At 37.7% G+C, this 12049-nt stretch overlaps 1 protein-coding gene across 2 annotated transcripts in view; it reads right to left on the reverse strand.

Moving 5' to 3' along the window:
* Positions 1–12049, reverse strand: part of FOXP2 (forkhead box P2) — a 709145-nt gene that overhangs the window by 261359 nt on the left and 435737 nt on the right. The window lies entirely within an intron of this gene.

Raw genomic sequence — 12049 nt, forward strand, 5'->3', positions numbered from 1 at the left:
AAATGGGAGAGTGTACTGATGCCATTCGGTAAGAGGAGGAGGGAGACTAGGTGATAGCAATTGGTAGAGTGGAAAGCAGATAAAAATAAAAAATGAAAATTTAAGAAGTAGAATTGAAAATGATTGGATTTGGAGAATAAGAAAGAGAAAGGAAACAGGAATCCTACATTTCTTCCTTCATTAGAGGATGGGGTGGATTAAAGTGTCATTTAAGAAGATAGCAAAGAATGGAAGATAATAATTTGGGTGAAAGAATAATGAGTCCGTTTGGGTCCCATTGTATTTGACAGGCTGCAAGATACCTAAATAGAGATGAACCCAAAACATTGCAGGGAATATGAGATTATTAAAATAGAACACTGCTGTTAAATCTATTTTTATTTCACTTTAGATCTACTTACTGGTATATCTTTGAATTGGAGGTAGTTTTTAAAGAGAACTTTTTTTTTTTTTTTAATTCTCACCTGAGGATAGTTTTATTGATTTTTAGTGAGGGAGAGAGGAAAGGAAAGAGAAACATCAGTCCTTGCCTCCCATATGCTCCGCTCCTGGGGGTCACACCCACAATCTAGGTATGTGCCCTCATGGAAAATCAAACCCACAAACTTTTGGTGTACAGGACGGTGCTCCAACCAATGGAGCCACCTGGCCAGAGCTAAAAAGAACTACCTTAATCTTGTTTTATTTAAAGAGCATATAAAGAATGACTATATAGAAAATAGTTGTATGAGTGTGTTTTTTGTTCAGTTATAGTCTCAGTTTTATTGTTGACTCCTCATTTTGGTACATTTAATATTAATAGACTACTAGCGTTCCCATTGCAGAAAAAATCCTGCAATAGGGTTTCCTGCTGCACTCTACCCCGCCCTGCCTGCTCTCCTGCCTTCTCCCCTGGCCTGCCTTCTCCGCCAGCCCGCCTGCTTTTCCCTTCTCCCCTGGCCCCGCCTCCATCCTCCCTTCTTTTCCCCCCAGCTTGCTTGCTTCTCCACAGCTTTGCTCCCTTCTGCAGCTCTTGGCTTCTTTCTACTCTGTCTTGATATGCAAATTAGCCGCCATCTTTGTTGGGGTAATTTGCATACTCATCCCAATTGGTTGGTGGGTGTGGCTTGGGCGTGGCGAAGGTGCGGTCAATTTGCATATTTGTCTATTATTAGGTAGGATGAGCTCCAAGGGTGGAAATATTTTTACTGTTTTATATTGGGGTTTTTTAAAATCTTGATTATTGAGAGTATTACAGATGTCTCTGTATACAAGTTCCTAAACAGTATCAGAAATACTATGCAACAAATGTTTATTGAATGAATAATGAAGATATATAGTGTATTTAATTATGATAGTAAAATTATAAAAAGTAACTTAGAAGTGATGTGAACCTTAACAAAGAACTGGATGATATAACAATATTTGTACTCCTGTTTTCCAGGGACTTTAGAATTGCACTTAAACTATCAATGTCTATAAAACTCTGACATAATCTGAAGAAACCGAGGAGTAAAAATGTTTAAAATGCAAATCTGCACACTTTTAAATGATGCTATAAGTGTCTCAGAATATTAAACTTATTATTTAAATCTTCTTAATTAAAAAAGCCCAAAATCTAGTTAAATTCATTACATTACATATTGATACTTAATTCAGAAAATATTACAGGCCAGTATGAAACATGAATTTCTAATTACAACGCCAGATTTTCACACATGTAATTCTCTTCAACTAAGTGGGACTAGTGCTGAGAAAAGTAGAACAAAAAAGTTAATATCTCAATGGGAGTTTTATGCACTTAAGTAGGGTATGTTTTCTGAAGGTAATTTCTTAAACTTTTTGAGAATTACTAATACACAGATATACATTTAAACACTAACAACAGGACTCTGGTCATAAAACAAGTATGAGTCTCCTATAACCTTATATAATAATGTAAGGCTTAAAATAGAAACTATGAATAGTGGGGTTTTTTAAAATCTTGACTATTGACAGTATTACAGATGTCCCTCGCCCCCCTCCCCCAAATTGCCTCCCCTTCACCCAGTTCCCCCATAATGTGAATGTTGGTGCACTTAAAGTTGTCTCCTTACACTATCTGCATATGTTTGCATTCGTTTTTCTTTTTGCTAGTCTGATTGGGTGCTTTTTGCTTCCTCCTATTTCAAATCTTTGATTTGATTCTTGGAATCCTCTACTCTACTGTTGAATTCCTGTAAATTATTCTTTATTTCAGTTAATATATCCTTAATTTCTAACTGGTCCTTTTTTTATGTCTTTGACATTCTCACTAAGAGCTTGAAAAGATCCTTGAAAGTCTTACTAAGTCCCTTGAAGCTCTTATGAAGATCATAGAGTAACCTTATAATTATGGTTTTGAACTCTGTATCTAGTAGTTTGCTTGCTTCCATTCCTTTCACCTGTGACATGTTTCTTTGTCTCCACATTTTGGCTGCTTCCCTGTGTTTGTTTCTATGTATTGGGTAGAACTGCTATGTCTCCTGGAGTTGGTAGAATGGCCTTGTGGAGTAGGCATCATGTAGGACCCAATGGCTCAGCCTCCCCAGTCACCTGAGCTGGGCACTCTAGTTGTTCCCTTGTGGGCTGTGGGCTGTGTGCTTAGTCTTATAGTTGAGCTTTTTTTTAATTTTTTTTTCTGTTGTTGATATTGGGAGGAATTGACCTCCAGGCCAGTTGGCTGTGAGGATCAGCTTCGACCAGCTGTGAAAGAGCTGCTATGTAGGGCACACCCCTATAGGGCAGGACTTACTTCGGTGGAAGTGGGACTTTGGTGCTCACTAAGTCTGCCCCTTGAGTGTGTCACTTGTGGATGTGTAGAATTTTAATCTGGTATGGTCTGAATCTGTCCACCAGGTGTGCTGGCTATAGGGCCTCCAGGGAGGTACAGTCAGCCACTGCCTGGGGCCACCCAGCAGGAGCTACAGAAAGATCTGCAGATGGCTGCTATTTGTATTGGGTTTGGAAGTGCCCAGGTGAGACCCAGCTGTGAAGGCAGGCCGGCTGGTGCTAGTGCTGGGTCTTGGGCTTTTTATTAATAGGTCTGGTGTATTTTGTCAACAGCTGCAGCTTGTTTGAGAGGTTTTAGCAAAGTCTGAAGCCTGAGCCAAGACAGGTCATTCGTATGGAAAAGCTGCTGCAAACAGCTTGTGTGGGGCTGCAAACTGGATGTGTTGGGGTGTCAAGGTATCATGAAGGCGGAACAAACAGAGTGCTCCAGGCTGATGGAGACTCAGATATGGTTTCTGCTACGAGGGAGGTCCCAGCACAGGAACAATGACCCCTGTGAGCACCCCCGTCTGGGAAAAAGCAGCTCCCAAGTTCCTGCCCCAATGCCAGAAAATCCACTTCCTACCCCTATGTGTTTGGGTCCCCCAAAGCCCCTGGTTGTTGGAGCTCAGAGGAAGGGAGAACATGAAAGTTTGTGCTCAGGTCCTTTAAGAGGAACTTCTGGGACTGCAGCAGCCTCCATGTCACTCAGCCATAATCCCCACTGGTTTTTATAGCCCGTAGTTACAAGTACTTCTCTTGACAGCTCTGGACCTCTGGGTTGGGGTTTAGTGTGGGGTTGAGACCCCTTGCTCCTCATGAGCAGCCTCTGCAGGAACAATCTCCCTCCTGATTTAAAAAAAAAATCACAGGTGGATGTCAGACCACCCTTTTCTATTCCTCCACCCTTCCTACCAATCTCAATGTGCTTTCGTCTTTACTTCTCTAGTTTGTAGGACTTCCATTCAGCCAGCTTTCAGGATGTTCTGAATGATGATTGTTCTGTATTTTAGTTATAATTTTGATGTGGTTGTGGGAGGCGGTGAGTACCAGTGTTTATCTTCGCTGCCATCTTCTGAATATTGTTTAATTAACAGAACTTCCAAAAAATTCACATGATTTATGGGCATTATTATTTTGATACTTTCTCCCAATCTACATAATCTGCATTTTTCTTTCCTTTTAGAAGACTTCTTAGAGAGTTGAAAACTAGGTGATAAGCCACAAAATGGGACTTAAAATATAATGCTGGCTTTGGAACAGCTCAGTTCTTTGGTCTAAATTCTTTAATTTAAATAAAATCAAAATTTGAAATCTCAATTAGAAACACATCAGACTAAAAATAAAGCAAACATTAAAGAAAATGAGTTGAAAAGTTGGAATTGATCCTAAGTTACATACTATTAAAGGCCAATTTATGTCTTGTTTAGAAAAGGGTCACCAAACACTTTTAAGGCTTGATGTCTACAGCAAATCTCTTGTTATTTACAGAGAATTAAAAAGAACAAACTCATTTTCTTCAAAAGTTTCTTCAATTCTTCAAATAGTTCTAAGAAATGCCAAAAAGGCTTGTCTGAGCTAACAGATAATCCAAAGTACAGCAGTGTCAGCTAAATAATAGTTGATCCCCAAATATGCTGTTGGTGGGATTTTAGTAACTATAGAAATGTATGAGATGTAAATTTTGGCAATTCTTACAGTTTTGAGTTAGCTAAAAGAGCTGTCTTATTAATTGAAATAACTGGAGAGACAAAAAAGTGACTGGCTCCAAAAAAACGGACATTTGTTTTCTCTGTGATAATTGAGCTTCCAGAAGAATAACACTATTTTATTTTTTATTTATGTATAATTTTCTCTAAAATAAAAAATACATAGTAAATGTAGAAATTCAAAATGTATAAGAAGAAAAAATTATCCCCAGCTTGATTACCGAGAGATAACCATTATTAACACAGTTTTCCCATTCTTCGTCCAATAAAAAATTTTAAACATTATCTGTAATCATATAGTACAAGTTAACCATATGAACTACATTGATTATTTTAGATTCTGATCATAAAAGTAATTTTGTAGAGAATTTGAAATATAGAAACAAAGTTGTCAATCTTAAAAATAAATATTACACATTTACTAGTTATGAATGTATTTTGAGTACTTGTTCACAGTGCAGAAGTTGTACATGTGGTTAATTTAAGTATAATTTGATGCATTTTGGAAAAGTCAATACTTTTAAGATTGCATTAAAATACAATAATTATTTTAGAAAATAATTAATATAACAGTGAACAAAGCTGTACCAGTGAGAAAGCCAGGGTAGGACCAATCCTGAAGTGGATAAATAATTAAGATGGCTGTGAGGAGTTGCACAGAATACTAAGTGTGGGCCTTTATAACCAAGCAATATAAAGGTGCAGTGATCTCAAGAATTGAGAAGCTGAACTTGGCACAGTACTATTGAATATTAGTTCATGTTTTGCCAGCTCCTAATCTATGAACTAATTAAATCCTCTATGTTTTTTCAGACTTTGCTTTTCTATTAGTTTGAACTGAGAGTCAGGAATACAGAAGTTCTCATGTTCATTTAACAATCATTATTCAGCGTCTACTATACACAGGGTGACCACTGACCACTTGCATGTAGCACTAGATTCTTGAGGTAGGCCTGTACTCCTATGAACTTCCCTCTCAGAACTCCTTTCACTGTGTCCCATATATTTTGGGTTGTTGTGTGTTCATTTTCATTTGTTTCCAGGATGTTTTTTTTATTTTATTTATTCCTTGATCTCATTGGTAACTCATTCATATTTAATAACATGCTACTTAGCCTCCATGTTTTTTAGTTTTTTTATTGTAGTTGAATTCTAGTATCATGCCACTGTGATCCGAGATGATGCTTGATATGATTTCAATATTCTTGAATTTGTTAAGATTTATTGTGTGTCCCAGTATGTGGTCTATCTTTGAGAATATTTCATGTGCACTGGAGAAGAATATATATTCTACTGCTTTGGGATGAAATGTTCTCTAAATATTGATTAAATCCATCTGATCCTGTCTGTCATTTAAGGTTGCTGTTTTCTTATTATTTTTTTGTCTGGAAGATCTGTCCAGTAATGAGAGTGGGGTGTTAAAGTTCCCTACTATGACTGCATTACTGTCAATATCTCCTTTAAAGTCCACCAAGAGTATACATTTAGGTGATTCTATATTGGGTGCATATATATTTACAAAGATGATAACCTCTTGTTAGATCAGTTCTTTTAGTATTATATAGTACCTTTCTTTGTGTCTTATTATTTTTTAAACTCTATTTTGTCTTATATACGTACTGTTACCCCAGCTGTTATTTTCAGTTTACATTTGCTTGGAAATTTTTTCAATCCCTTCACTTTCATGTTGTGTGAATATTTTGTTCTAAGTTCGGTCTCTTGTAGACAGCATATATACGGGTCATTTTTCTTTTGATTGGTTATTATCGATAGTTACTTACTTATTGCCATTTTTATTCTTTATGTCTATGTTCCTCTTTCTATTTCTTTTTCTTCTTACAACAGTAGCTTTATCATTTCTTGAAGGCTGGTTTGATAGTGACAAGCTCCTTTAGTCTTTTTTTTGTGTGGGAAGCTTTTTATTTCACCTTTGATTTTGAATGATAGCTTTGGTTTCATATCCTTGCTTTGTATTACTTTGAATACGTCATGCCATTCCCTTCTGGCTTGTAATGTTTCTGTTAAGAAATCATCTGACAGCTTTATGGGAGCTCTTTCGTAGTTAACTGACTGTCTCCCTCTTGCTGCCCTTAAGTTTATCTTTTTGTTTGTAACGTTTGCCATTTTAATTGTGATGTGTCTTGGTGTGGGTCTCTTTGAGTTCATCTTGATTGGGATTCTCTGTGCTTCCTGAACTTGTGTGACTTTTTTCTTCACCAGTTTAGGACAGTTTTCTGTCATAATTTCTTCAAGCCGGCTCTCTATCCTTGCTTACTTTCTCCTCCCTCTAGTACACCTATGATGTGAATGTTGTTCCATTTCATGTTGTCCCAGAGTTCCCTTAAACTGTCATGCTTGTTAAGTATATTTTTTCTTTTGCTGCTCTGATGGAGTGATTTTTCCCTACCTTGGCTTCTAATTCACTGATTCAATCCTCTGCTTCTTCTAACCTACTGTTATTTCCTTTCAGTATAGTCTTTATTTCTACTATGTCATCCCTTACTTCCCATTGGTTGTTTTTCATGGTTTCGATGTCCTTTTACATGTTGTTGAGCATTCTAAAAACCATCTATCTATATAAAAGGCTAATAATATGCTAAGTGTCCTTCCCACTTTCCGACCAGTTGCTATGATGTGCACTGACCACCAGGGGGCGATCCTCAATGCAGGAGCTGCCATGACATGCACAGAGAAATGGCACCACAGACCTGGCACCCAGAAAGCAACATTTGGCTTCCCCCAAGCAGGACACAGGCCCCGCCACCATCCTGGAGCAACAGCCCACCACATCACAGCCCACACTGCCGAGACCTCATGGCACAAAATGCAGCCCATAACCCATAGCCCAGCCCAACCCAGCCCAGCTCAGAAATGGTTGCTGTGGGTTCTGAGTAATGACATCACGTAGCAATTCCCGGCTTCCTCTCCCTAGCAGATAGCCTCCTTGGAGTTCCAAGAACAAAGGTGAAAACATTTTACATTTTAACTAAATGTCTGTGAAGCAATTTTCCCATGCCTCATCTCATTTTATCCTCACAGAAGTCCTGAAGTAGGTAGGTAGGAGACTCAGTGGAATCCTATTTTCTTTTCATTAGCCGGAAAATGGAGATTTAGAAAACTTAGAAATTTGACCCGACTGAAAAAAAGTAAGAAATGGTGGACCTTGAAAATGACTTCAGGTTTTCTCACTGCGCAGAATATAGTCAAACACTGCTGCAGTTAAATATTTTACCCTTTGTTCTCCCTGCGTGATCTACAATAATAATCTGCTTCATGTTGATATTTACTGCTGTGTTGCTGACAATTACCTGAAAGAGAAGTTGGGGTGCTTCACTGGGCTGAAAAAAGTTTAGCTAAATCAGAAAGCAGGTCTAATTAAGCAAGTTTATTCTATATCTATAAAAGGCATGCACGATACATATAAAGCTCTCGCTGGCGCCAATTGCATGCATGTGTTTCCATCTGCCATTGTCGATCGTGAATTTGGTTGACACTTGTATTAGCAACTCTGTTGCTAAGCCAAAACTTTGCCCAATCTCTGTCCAGCTCATGATTCCAGTAGTGTCTGGGGGCTGGGTAGGTGACAGCCCCTTCCTGGAAAATACTGCAATCCCCATACCCTGACTTCTGGTGGCCTGGAGGGTGGCAGTAGCAAGGCTGGGCACAGAGTTGCGGCTGCTCACAAGGGATTCTTCCTGAGGAGGATCCTCAGCCTTGCTTTTTAATTCATCCCAAGTATTATTATTGACTCTCAGTGTTAAAATTGTTTTCCTTTATTTTTCTGCATAGCCTTTGCCTAGGTCAGACTATTTTATCTTCTAAAATATAACTATATCATCATATTTCGTTTTTTAAAAAAACTTTATTGTTGAAAGTATTAGATATGTCCCCCTTTCTCCTCCATCGATGCTTCCAATCCACCCCTGCCCCCCGCCCCAGGTCCTCACTACCCCACTGCCTGCCTCCCAAGGTTTTTGGTTTATTACCTCTCACACACTCTCCCTCCACCACCTTCCCTCTGAGATTCTGCACTCTATTCCATGCTTCGCTATCTCTGGATCCACACTGTTCATCAGTTTATTTTGTTCATTATATTCCACATATGAGTGAGATCATGTGATACTTATCTTTCTCTGACTGATTTATTTCACTTAGCACGATATTCTCCAGGTCCCTCCATGCTATCTCAAGAGGTAAAGGATTATTCTTTTCCACTGCTGCACAGTATTCCATGGTATAAATTTACCACAGCTTTTTTATCCACTTATCTACTGATGGGCACTTGGGCTGTTTAGAGATCTTAGCTATTGTAAATTGTGCTGCTATGAACATAGGGGTGCATACATTCTTTCTGATTGGTGTTTCAGGTTTCTTAGGATGTATTCCTAGGAGTGGGATCACTGGGTCAAATGGCAGTTCCATATTTAATTTTTTGAGGAAATTCCATACTGTTTTCCATAATGGCTGCACCAGTCTGCATTCCCACCAGCAGTGTACTAGGATCCCCTTTTCTCCGCATCCTCGCCAGCACTTGCATTTGTTGATGGTAGCCATTCTGACAGGTGTGAGGTGATATCTCATTGTTGTTTTATATCTCTCTGATGATCAGTGACTTGGAGTATTTTTTCATATGTCTCTTGGCTTTCTGTATGTCCACTTTGGAGAAGTGTCTATTTAGGTCCTTTGCTCATTTTTTTAATTGGATTGTTTGTCTTCCTTTTGTTAAGTTGTATGAGTTCCTTCTATATTTTGGATATTAACCCTGTATCAGATGTATCATTGCTAAATAGTGGGCTCCCTTTTTGTTTTATTGATGATTTATTTTGCTGTTATGCCATCATATTTCTAACTAAAAATCTTCAATGGTTGTCTGACACCTAAGAATAAAAGTCAAAACTGCTGGGCATAACAAACAAGGTCCTCCAAATCTTAGACTTTGTCCATTTACCATTCCAACCTGAACTCCAATCAATCTCCCAAATAGGCTTTGCATCAAAATACTGAGCAGTCCCCAGTATTCTGTCCTTTTTTAGACTTGCCTGTTTTTATGTACCTTTTTCCTTCTACTTAGAAATCCTTCTTCCCTTTCTCTGCCCTGTGGTCCCCACTTTATTCTCATGACCCAATTAGAAGAAGAATCATAAGCTACAAGAAGAGTCTTAAGATCTGGGTCCAGGGGAATCTCACTCTTTATGTCCACTTCCTCTTCCTCTTTGATGAGATGGACATGCTGGCCCCAGGCCTGATGGAGATCCTGGGACCTTTCCTGGGCTTCTCCTGGGTTGTGTATAGGACCAACTGCAGAAAAGGCACCTTCCTCTTCATCAGCAACACTGGTGATGAGCAGATCAACAGGTGGTACTGGAGGCATGGCACAGCCACGGGGACTGCTAGACCTGTCTACAGAAGCTAGAGCCAGTCATCTGGGCTGTGCTGGATGATCCACATCAAGGAAGAGCATCTCATGAATGCCCTGGTGGCCTTCCTACCACTCCAGTGGCACTGTGTGCTCAAGGAGCTGGCCCAGGCGGGCCTGGAACCAAGGCACAAGGTTAACTTCTTTTCCCCAACAATTTAGTGAAAGTGACTGGTTCATAGTTGTCAAACCTAGTGAGTGAATAGACAGAGATTTCCAAATTCTGTATTTACAATTCAGGTTAAGACAACAAGAACATCACAAGAGTGTTTATTCAGTTACAGAGCAGAGTTTTTGCCTATGAGTGTGATGGTTCTGAAGACTGGAGTGAGAAGAAGGAGTGGGTAACCCATGGGCCATGTGAAATTTCAAAAGGAAAAAGAAAGCCTTTCTTTCAAAATGTATAGAGTGCTCCAAAATTGTATACACACATTATGAATAATTATAAAGGCAGTGTTTATTAAAATACATTTTATTTTCACAACCAAGCTATCAGCTGTTAAAGTGTGTATACATTATTAATAATATTATGATTAATTTCTAAGTCATTCCAGGAAATTTAAAAAAAATTGTTTTAATCCTCATCCAAGGATATGTTCTTATTGATTTTCAGTGAGGAAAAGGAGAGAGAGAGAGAGAGAAACTTCGATGTGAGAAAGAAACACCAATTGGTTGCCTTCTGTATGCGCCCCAACTGGGGGGTTGAACATGCAACCTAAGAATGTAGCCTGACCTGGAATGGAACCCACAACCTTTTGGTGTACAGGATGATGCTCCAATCAACTGAGCCCCTCGGCCAGGGCTCCAGGATATTTTTATAAAATCTGTGGGACAGCAAGTACACATGGAAGGCATTAAAATTTGGCAATATTAGTTAAATATTCTCGGCTTTTTACCAAGAAGCTGTTTTATACATCCTAATTATTTTTTCCTTCCTTAACAAAACAGGCTGGTCCACTAAAGAAAAGGAAAATTACATAATAAAACTATATCTGGTGATATTTTTACCATAAATTGTCTTTTCTATCCTCACCTGAATATTCCTTTACACAAACAATACAAATTAGGAAAAAAAATATATTTAGTGCTAGAACCACATAGAAGTATGCAGGTAAAATTTTATGTAGATTTTTCCCTATTATTATCTATATTAGCACATATTTTAATAAATGGGAAGTATATAGTTTTCAAAAAATTAGAAAACCACATTATAACCTTTTATTAAAAATGGTAATCATCACCCAAATTTATAATGAAGCATTTCACATGGTATCTGCATTATTCATTTTTCTATTATAGTACATAAAAGCAATTATCCCATATTATTTAGGTTTTAGGATAAGTTGAAAAAAATACTTTAAAATACTACTTTAATTGTAGTATTGAAAGTCATTTGTAATAATTTTTGAATAATAATTTATCTTTGCAACTGCTTATCATCACTCACATAAAGGTGTGAAGGAGAATGTATGAATTTTAAAAATTTATAGTAAAGATATTTTCATGAGTGGATATCCGATATGATGATAAAAGCCAGTGATATGTATGTTCCATTGAAATCAATGGGAAACTTGATATGCCTCCACTGGACCCTCTTCATTGCAATTGCTAGTTAAATGGAAAGTATGTCATGCACCTCAAGTCCATGGTATGCGTTTTGGCTTTGGCTTTGTAAACTATCGTTTTAAACATTCATTATGCAATTGCTTGTATCTATTTCAAAGTAGAAACTAGTGCACATATATTTAATTTTAATGCATATTATGTTATTTATATTATATTCACATACACGTCACATAATAGTTAAAGCAAGGTACTAAAAGAATGACTATTAGTCCTTTCAATAGTTGCATTTATATATCTATTCCTTCTTTCATATTTTTATTTAACTTTGAGACTGCTAAATTTACTATTAAGTATCCACATGGTGTAACAACCACATTTCTGCACCTAACCTTCCACACGTATATTAAAAGGGGTGGGATCAGAAATATACTAAAATTGAGTGCACTATTAAAAATGAGAGCCAAAAACCAATCTGAATTTAGAAGGCGTCAAATATTATATAAACCTAGAACAAAATGAGGATTTCTCATTAATCTCAGTTACATATCTCTTTGGTTTTTTCCCCCTTGTAAAACAACAGATAGTACCA

The sequence above is a fragment of the Cnephaeus nilssonii genome (assembly GCF_951640355.1).
Source record: "Cnephaeus nilssonii genome assembly, chromosome: 12".
Classification (NCBI taxonomy): domain Eukaryota; kingdom Metazoa; phylum Chordata; class Mammalia; order Chiroptera; family Vespertilionidae; genus Cnephaeus; species Cnephaeus nilssonii.